The sequence below is a fragment of the Piliocolobus tephrosceles genome, chromosome X (assembly GCF_002776525.5).
Source record: "Piliocolobus tephrosceles isolate RC106 chromosome X, ASM277652v3, whole genome shotgun sequence".
NCBI classification, from domain to species: Eukaryota; Metazoa; Chordata; class Mammalia; order Primates; family Cercopithecidae; genus Piliocolobus; species Piliocolobus tephrosceles.
In genome coordinates this window covers 7,467,929-7,477,558 of record NC_045455.1, presented here as the reverse complement: position 1 = coordinate 7,477,558, position 9,630 = coordinate 7,467,929, and the positions used below count along the sequence as shown (strand labels likewise).

The 9,630-nt window shown below is 45.3% G+C and overlaps 1 long non-coding RNA gene across 1 annotated transcript; it reads left to right on the top strand.

Annotated features, from left to right (window-relative positions):
• The first annotated feature begins 2,622 nt into the window (after window positions 1–2,622).
• LOC111546359 lies at window positions 2,623–3,841 on the top strand. The gene is made up of 3 exons (XR_002732759.3): window positions 2,623–2,724; window positions 2,926–3,140; window positions 3,254–3,841. It is a non-coding gene; the product is annotated as an uncharacterized LOC111546359 (long non-coding RNA).
• Window positions 3,842–9,630: the final 5,789 nt, after the last annotated feature.

Genomic DNA, 9,630 nt, shown 5'->3' with positions numbered 1-9,630 from the left:
ACCGGGATAACATGTGTGTCCCCACACTCAGAATGACAAGCAAGCAGCCAAAACCACCTTGAATGAAGCCAAACACGGAGCCTACCCACTAACCATCGTCCCCATGTGCCCTAGACAGAGGGGCTCCCCAGGACAGAGGGGCTCCCCAGGTCAAAGGGACTTCCGTGCCTAACACAGGAAAGTCCCAGGCAAACCAGGGCTGTTAGTCACCCTGTCAATGTGTTCTCTGGGCCTCATTTCCTTATGTCTGCTCACCTGTAGGCCCTGCCCCAAGAGGCTGCTTTAGGAAGCCCTGGGCTGTCAGGGTCTGATCGTTTTTCTTTGCAAGTCCTTAACCCCTCCCTGTGTAAATGAAGAGTGGTCTGAATGGTTACAGTTGCTTTGCATACATCTTAAATAAGAAAAGTCCATTCATGTGGTCTAGAAAGGAAGCAATAATTCTCTTTTCTGGCTGGATTTTAGTTTCTGGTTGTTTTTTTTTTTTTCCTTTGGAGACAGGGTCTCACTGTGTCGCCCAGGCTGGAGTACAGTGGTGCAATCATAGCTTACTGAAGCTCCTACCTCTCGAGCTCAAGCAATCCTCGAGCCTCAGCTGACCAAGTAGCTGGGATTACAGGCACACGTCACCACAGCAAGCTAATTTTTACGTTTTTGTAAAGACAGGGTCTCACTATGCTGCCCAGGCTGGTCTTGAATTCACGGGCTCAAGTGGTTCTGCCATGTCAGCCTCACAAGTGCTGGGATTACAGGCGTGAGGCACCATGCCTGGCCTAGGAATAGATATTAATCAGTGCTTCTCATTTGGCCACGTCTGGAGACCCTTCTGGTTGTCACCGTAGGAGAAGCGGTGCTCAGGACATGTCCTGGGTAGAGCCAGGGTGCCGCTGTGCCTTGCACAGTGCCTGAGGCAGCCCCCACAGTAGAGCATTACCTGGCCCAGAACATCCATCGCGCTGAGGTTGAGAGACCCTGGTCTATGTTAACCCTGGGAAAGGATCACCAACAAGCTAAGGAGGAGTCAGTTGAGAGCCTCATTCGGCGGCCAGAGGTCTCCCTAAGGGTCCCTCAGCGGACACACTTCCCCAGCACCTCTGTGTGGCAGGACAGGCCGGCTTACCCAAAATGAGCTATGCGGCTGAGGCTTCTCCTTGGATGTTCCTTCTTCTTCTCCATTCTTCCCTTCCAGCAGGCCGGACCCCAGCGCTCGCCTCCTCCTGCCAGGACGCTGTGGGTTTGGGTGAATCCCTGTGCACGGATAGCAGACGTGCTCTCCCTTTCCACCTGGTATTGCTTTCCCAGGGAGACGTGAAGAGGAGAGGAGGGCCCGAGTTCAAGCAGGGAGGGGATTCAGAGCACAGGCCTTCACCGAGTCCCTCCAGCCCCAGCCCTGGGAGCCAGCCCTGGGGGTGCCGCCTTTCACTACAGGATTCCCGATTCCGCTCCCTCCGGACGCAGGGAGGCTGAGCAGGGACACGCAGCCTTCCCCTTCCCGGTTTTCTTTGTGTGACCTCTGTCTCCCTCTCTTCAGGAACCAACAAAAGGCAAATGAATTCACTAAGGAGATCAACACCTGCCATTTGCCTTTTTTCTTTTTTTTTTTTTTTGAGACGGAGTCTCGCTCTGTCTCCCAAGCTGGAGTGCAGTGGCCGGATCTCGGCTCACTGCAAGCTCCGCCTCCCGGGTTCCCGCCATTCTCCTGCCTCAGCCTCCGGAGTAGCTGGGACTACAGGCGCCGCCACCAGGCCCGGCTAGTTTTTTGTATATTTAGTAGAGGCGGGGTTTCACCGTATTAGCCAGGATGGTCTGGATCTCCTGACCTCGTGATCTACCCGCCTCGGCCTTCCAAAGTGCTGGGATTACAAGCATGAGCCACCGCGCCGTCACATTTGCTATTCTTCCTTTCTTTTTTCCAATTTTTTTTTTCAGATGGGGTCTCACTCTGTCAACCAGGCTGGAGTGCAGTGGCCCGATATCGGCTCTGTGCAACCTCTGCCTCCCAGGTTCAAGCGATTCTCCTGTCTCAGCCTCCTAAGTAGCTGGAATTACAGGCATGAGCCACCAAACCCGGCTAATTTTTGTAGAGAGGGGTTTAGCCACGTTCACCAGGCTGGTCTCGAACTCCTGGCCTCAAGTGATCCACCGACCTCAGCCTCCCAAAGTGCTGGGATTACAAATACGAGTCCCTGTGCCCTGCTGCATTTGCCTTTCTTTAAGGCCATTATTTAGGACTCAAGAGAGAGACGTCAGGAGAAAAGGTGAGGGAATTATGCGTGAGAGTGGAGAAGAGGGTAGGCAAGGTTTGGAGATGTGGCTTTGTTCATTAGTCACCAGCCTGAGTAGCACATCAGTGCTTTCAAGTTAAAGGTAGGAAATGGAAGATAATGTATCCTGTTGAATTTATAGGGATAATTAAGAGATAATTAAAAATATAATGACCCAAATTGGGACTGAGGAAACACACTGGCATTAACCTCCTTGCCTGGAGAGAAGGTGCCAGGAGAGCTCACGGTCAGGTTTGCCACTTATTTAAGACTCCACCTCCACTTGTTCCTAACCCACTGAGAAATCGGCTCATTATTGACTCAGAGGGATGAATGCCAGGTCCTGACTCACCAGTAACCACTTCCTGCAGAAATCCTCCAGCCCTGTTAGAAATGCCTCAGCCAAGGGGACTCATCTCCTCAAACCTGGGGGACCAAGACCTATGAGAGGTCACAGCCTGAGGTGATGGAAGTGCCATGTGCACAAGGTTGATTTGGTGGCTCTAATCCTTATAACATAAAAGCTTGCTTCTTAGCATAGTTCTTGCAGTGTTAATTTTAGAGACATATAACGGAGAGGAGTAGGGAAATAAAGACCTGTCTGGTCCTCCCCCACTTCCCTAATCCATCTGTCTCCCTTGCTGTGTCTCTAAACTTTCTCCAGCCAGGACATCAGAGGTACCCATTGTTATGAAACTCCACACGTGTCCCTGGTGGACGCTGCTGGACCCAGCATGCACACCTCTCTGCTGAGAGTCACCCTGGATGAACCACCGTTGGCCAGCGGGGAGCATGTTGCAGCTTTCCCACGCAGTGGATGAGAACCAAGGTTACGACCATTGTGTGGGAGGCGTCTGTGTAGCAATTGCTGGAATCACTGTGAGTAGTCCGTGTCACATGTGTCTCCTCTGATCTTTCAACATCTCTTCTTCCCTCTCCACTCCCACTGTCTAACTTTATTCCTCTTTTTTTCTACCCCTTTCGGGAGACAGTGTGGCAAAGACAGCGTGGGAAAGAAGATGCATTCTGAAGTCACCTCGATTTGTGTTAAATGATCACTTTACTACTACGGAACAAACGTTTATGTCCCCCACCCAAATTCATATGCTAAGATAAGATAGCCAATAAGCCAATAATATAGTATGAATAGATGGGGCCTTTGGGAGGTGAGTGGCTCATGAGGGCAGAGCCTTCAAAATCACGTAAGTGCCCTAATAAAAGGGGCCCCAGAGAGACCCCTTGAACTGTCCACCATGTGAAGTGGAGAACACAGCAAGAAGGCCACCTGCAAGTCAGAACATGGGCCCTCGTCAGAACTCAGTTGTGCTGGCACCCTGATCCTGGACTTCCAGCCTCCAGAATAACGACAAATAAGTTTGTTTTTCCTGAGCCATCCACTTCAAAGTATTCTGTCATAGCTCCCCAAATAGACTAAGACATCTACTTAACCTTGGTCAAACGTTTACCTTGGAGTCCACACCTGTGAAATGGTGACGGTAACACTGTGTATTTCCCACATTATGATCAGGATTAATAAATGTAATTAATTAATCGGAAATTAGTAATTTCTCATTATTAATTCTAGGGTGCTTGATACTTGATTGAGGCTTATTTAATATTTGGGTCTCTTTTAAGTTTTTTTTTTTTTGTTCTTTCTTTCTGCTTTCCCTCTTCCCCTTTTCCTATTGAAGTAGAATGCAGGGAGAAAGCAAGCAAACAAAAAAACTTCTGGAAGAATCACAGAGTTTTAGACCTAGAAAAAAACTGAAAAATCATCCATTCACTCTCCTCATTTTACAGATGAGGGCATCCAGCCTCAGAGAAATGAAACTTGCCCAAGACCACACAGCAAGTGAGTGGGGGACTCATGACCCAAGACACTTCTTCCAGGCTTCATTCTACCACATCACGCTGCAGAAAACCCAGCAGATGGGAAGAGATGAGGCATGTGGTTGCCATTTCTGTATTACATCCAATTCATATTTCATTTAGAAAATGTATTTCTAGAACTTGTTAAAAAACCTGAATGATTTTGATTGAAGTTTTTCAAAACTAGGATTACTATGCTTCTAATGGATATCAAGTTCAAATTTTTAACATATTTTGCCTTAGTTTGCCACTCCCCTCAAACTATCCAAAGTATTGAATGCCCAGGTTTCCTGTTGGGAAAGCCCAAGGATCTGTGCACACTCTGGGTTACTCTTGCCCAGCTCCCAACTGGCGCACTGGACCTGGCCTGATGCTCTCTGCTGCTGCCCAGCTCTTCTGCTCCACCCACAACACTGTACTCAATCATTAGAGCCCTTGTCTCGATACAATTCTATAATATAATTCGATAAAATAATCCATGCTAACAAAAGTCTAGAATGGAAGGTGTCTGCTATGGTTTGAATGTTTGTGCCCTCCCAAATTCATGTTGAAATTTAAGCTGTATTAGAAAGTGGGACTTTTAAGAGGTGATAAGGCCATGCAGGCCCCCCTCATGGTTGGGATTTGTGCTGGTATAAAAGGGTGAGTTTAGTTCCCCCGCCTCTCTCTCACCTTCTCACCTTCTGCCATGTGATGATGCAGCAAGAAGGCTCTCGCCAGATGGTGGCACCTTACTATTGACCTTCCCAGCTTTGGGGGCTATAAACCAATATATTTCTGCTCACTGTAAATTACCTGGTTTCAGATATTCTGTTATAGCAGCACACAACAGACTAAGACACTGTTCAACTCACTCCTCATAATCCTGTGTTGTTCTAGGAAAAATTGTGCAATTAACAATGACTCTTTAGAGACAACATCCCTCCTGTATCCCTCAGAAAGAGGCTTTCTCAGTAGAAGAGGAGGAGGAGGATGTTTGTTGGGTGGGGGAGAGGGTTGGGAGTACTTTGTTTTTTCCCATTGGTATGGCCATGAGGTCCCTCTGTTTGCAGCACCTCAGCCTCTGCCTGCCTACTCCTGAGTTGGGCCCTGTGGTCATGAATTCTTTTGTCAAATACCTATTCCTAAAAACAAGCATGCATGACTAACTGTGAGACAATTGCAATGACGCAAGTGTATGTGACTTATCTCATCTACCCAGTGTGACAGCTTGACACTCAAGGGAGAGATTTTCACCATCGATTCCCAGAACAAAGAATTTAGAGTAATGAACATTTATGTACGGGTGGCCCTGTGATCTCTCTGACAACACCCCTTGTTTGACCAAATTCTCAGACTCAAAAAGACGACATTGGCTCTGCGCGCTTTCTGGCCTCAGAGAACCTGCAATACCAAAGTTTCACATTTTGGGGACTACCTCCTCATCCATGTAAGTACAGTTCTGAAAATTATTGTAAAATGTGTTATGCAAAGAATGGGGTAATTTATTGCTGCAAATTATCAAACAAGCTAATCAAATTATGCATTCACTCATTCATTTTTTGCAATCATTCATAACACAGATGTATGAAGGAATATCTATGGATTTTTGGGGTTGCAAAAAACAGAATCTTAGCTCCACCACTTACCAGTTTAATAATCTGGCCCTAGGAAAGTTACTTAACAGTCTGATCCTCAGTACCTATCATCACTTGAAAAAAAAATGGGAAAATAATACCAACCTCATAGCTTGGTTGTAAAGATTCAGTAAAATAATGCATGCATGTGCCTAAAACAAAACAGTCACAGAACGGAGAGAGGAGCCTTACCGTAGATTCCAACATAATGGTGTCAATCAGCAAAGTTCATCAGATCAAGGCACAGACTGCCAATTATGCATCATGCTGGCATCTGATGTCTAGAAATCCATCTTCCTCTTACATGAAGCTTTCCTCTTAATCTGTACTTTGCTCATGTTCAACATTTTGGCATTTTTCTAAGTTCCCCAACCTTAGGGCTCTTCTGTTTTCCCACTTAATGTTGGATTAATGAACCATTGGGCCAATGTCCCATTGTCTTCAGCAAAGTGTGTCCCATGAGCCTAAGCTCCTAGGAAAAAAAGTTGGTTTTGGCTGCAAAGGGTGTATAACAGCAGCTGAACCAGGCAGTGCAATATTCATGGGGCTTTTTACTTACTGGAACTTGAGAGTAAATTTAAAAGACAATTTACTTCTACCTTTCTCATTTTCAAGAACAAATGAGGCCCAGAAAGGTAGGGGATTTGCCAGAATGAGACAGCTCTTAAGTGGCTAGATCTACCCCTACTCATGACTCAGATTAAACAGTTGCTTAGGAGACCCCAAAATCATCTCTGCATTTCAGAAGATTAAGTACTTGTATAGACAATATCACATATTACACTATAGCAATTTAATGATTTCCTGATGATATATGATAGGCCCCATATTATCACTAAAAGGTATTTTAAATTTTGACAACTGACACAATTTGGGAGCCTACAGCAACTCTTGGAATTAGAGTTTAGTTAGCACATGCCTGGCTGGAAGCCACAAGGTGACATACTCCAGTGGCTTCTAAACTGTCTGTGTCACTAGCAGTCCCCATGATTGCATGGCTCAGAGATTGAATGAGGAGGTATCAAAGAGTTTGCCCCACATCCATCTGTACCCTGAAATCCAATATCTTCTTTTATGAAATAATATGGTTAAAAATAAATTCACATAGAACAAAAGGGTAGCAGATTAGTCAAGATTTTTCAGAAAAATAGAACCAATAGGATGTATATGTATATCTATATATCTGCAGAGAGACATATTTTAAAGAATTGGCTCATGGGATTGTGGGGGCTGGAAATCTGAAATCTGTAGAGCAAGCCAGCAGGCTGGAAATTCAGGTAAGCATTGATATTGCAGTCCTGAGTCCAAATCTGAAGGGCAGCTAGCAGGCTGGGAACTCACGCAGGGTTTTTATGCTGCAGTCTTAAGGCAAAATTCCTGGTCTCCAGGAAACCTCAGTGTTTGCTCCTAAGGCCTTCAACTGATAGGAAGGGGCCTAGCTTGTAAAGGGTAATCTGCTTTTCTCAAACCAGCTGAATGTAATTGTTAATCACATCTCAAAAATACATTCACAGCAATATCTAGACTAGAGTTTGACCAAACAGCTGGGCACCATAGCCTACCCATAATTTTAGTTGACACATGAAATCAGCCATCACAGAGTAAATAACGAGAAAGGGACCATATCCTACTCCAGACCCTTCCTTCCTTTCCCCAGAGGTAAGTGGTCAAACCCATCTTTTCAGGGAAGGGCATTGGTTCTATTTGCATCCGAATGTTTGTGTGTGTAAAAAAGCACCAGACTTTCTCTATTCTTCACATCTCTGCAGTCTTTACTCTGTGCCAGGCCTTCTGTTCAGCACTTTACATGAATTTCCTCCTGTCAGTCCTTTCAGCCACCCAGACATGCAGTTACTATTCTGTCCCCCCTTTTACAGATGGGTCAATGGTGAGCAACATTAACATCCTTTCTGTTGGACAAATCTGATGACAAAAAAGGTTCAATCTGCTTTGGAGAAAAAACCAAAATAATTTGAACCATTTTTATTGGGAAATTGGAGGCAAAAACAGGTTCAGAAAAGTTTCAAAGGCGTGCTTGATGCCAAATATGATTTAAAGCCCTGTGTTCTAGAACCCTTGAGTGACACCAGAGGGACGTATGCCGGGGCCGTGTTTTTATTCAGCTCCCCATATAGACAGCGATTTTCCTTGTTTTAAATTATTTATTATTTTGTGTTCCCAATTAAGCTATAATGTGACAGGCAAGCTATTTTACAAAGCAATAAAGAAAATAATCATGCTCCCCGGCGAGTAAACTGCCAGGCCAAAAGGTGAGTTGTTTAGATCAGAGAAAGAACCGTATTACCACATTGAAAAACAGTAGGCATGGCTGGTTATTGCCACTACAAGTAAAAACGGCTATAGAACAGAACAAGAGCAACTGGTTCCCAGCCTCCTTAAAAGCACTTATTTTTAGAATAATGACAAAACTGTCTGTGTTTGCATAAGGAGCAAAAATGATTGATAGACGGCCTGGAGGGAGCCAAGTCTTACCCCCAAATTAGGACCGCAGGGACAAGGAGGTGCTGAAAGGGTCAGGAGCAGAGAGATCTCCCGGGGTAGATGAATGGCAGAAAAATCTAACAGTAGGTTAACTTGACTTGAGGGTCCCATCTTCTGAACATGCTGAACACACCATATCTTAAATTCAAATTAGCCCGTCTATGGAAAACGAAAATGATTTTATGAGTCCTGCCTTGTCATTATGGTAGTTTATGGGAAGCCCAGATGGCTACATATGGCCACCAGACGGGAGCTGGTCTTCAAAACAAAAACAAAATAAACCAAAAAGCCCTCACCCTCAAATAAAGCCAGAAGAACTCACCTGCTGAGAGGCACCATGCATTTCAGCTGGAAGTAGCTGGTGACAAGTGAGCCCAGGGGTGAGAGGGGGAAGGAGCTAAGGGAGTGTGTCATCAGAGTTGTTTTCATCTCCCCCTGGTGGGTGGCACAGGGCTGTTTGTGGGCTGTGAGTTCGTGTATCTGGGATGTTGCAGGAAGTGGCGAGGCAAGAAGAATGAAGACAAAGAATATGGAGTTTCCACTGATTTAGCCAAGTCAGTAACAGAAGAAAAGTGCCTTCCTTCAGAACTTCCAATACAAGGTGTGAGAATGGACCTGTTACAACGTGTATTACTCGCAGGGGGCCCCCACTGCCAAGAGTAGGGCCGGCCTTAGAAGGCACTCTGAACCAATAATCAGCAAGCGACTGAATCTTTGAGACTCGTGTTGATCAGCCTCAAAAGAAATGAGTCCTACCTTCTTGGTCTCTTAAGAAATTCATTCTCTCGAAAAGCAATTCAAAAAGAGCTTTCCCTAATACACATTAGATAAACAATGAGATATCCTCCTAGCTTTCTCTCGGGAAACTTTGACTTTATACGTTTTCAATTTATTCTCTTCTTTTTTTGTTCATTCCTTCCCTACTTTTAGGCGTTGTTGTTCAAAAGCTAGCTCATAGAACTTTTTTAAATCTTTGTATTCATGTATCCCCAACTAGAGCATCATCTTTTTTTGGCTGGTGGATCCTCCCCAGAATGTTTGCATGTATTAGGGCTCCAGTGAATAGGTGTTGGTCATGAGGAAGGATGACCAGCTAAAGGAGCTAATGACTTAGACAGATACTGTCAAATTCCAAGGAATAGAGGTGTGCTCAAGATACCTTGGTTGGCGGGGTTTATTGTCACACAAACGCACTGGGTGGTAGCCAGTCAACCAAGATGGCGGCCGGCAGTTCCTTCCCTTTCTTTGTGTACATGCTGTGCCCCATGACCAGAGGTAAGGCCTTTTTTCTCCTCCCTTGTATTTCGGCTGCTCTCATACCTTGCTTTCAACAGTGAAATGTAGCAGTAGTGAAGTTGGACCTGTTCCAAGCCTAGACTTCA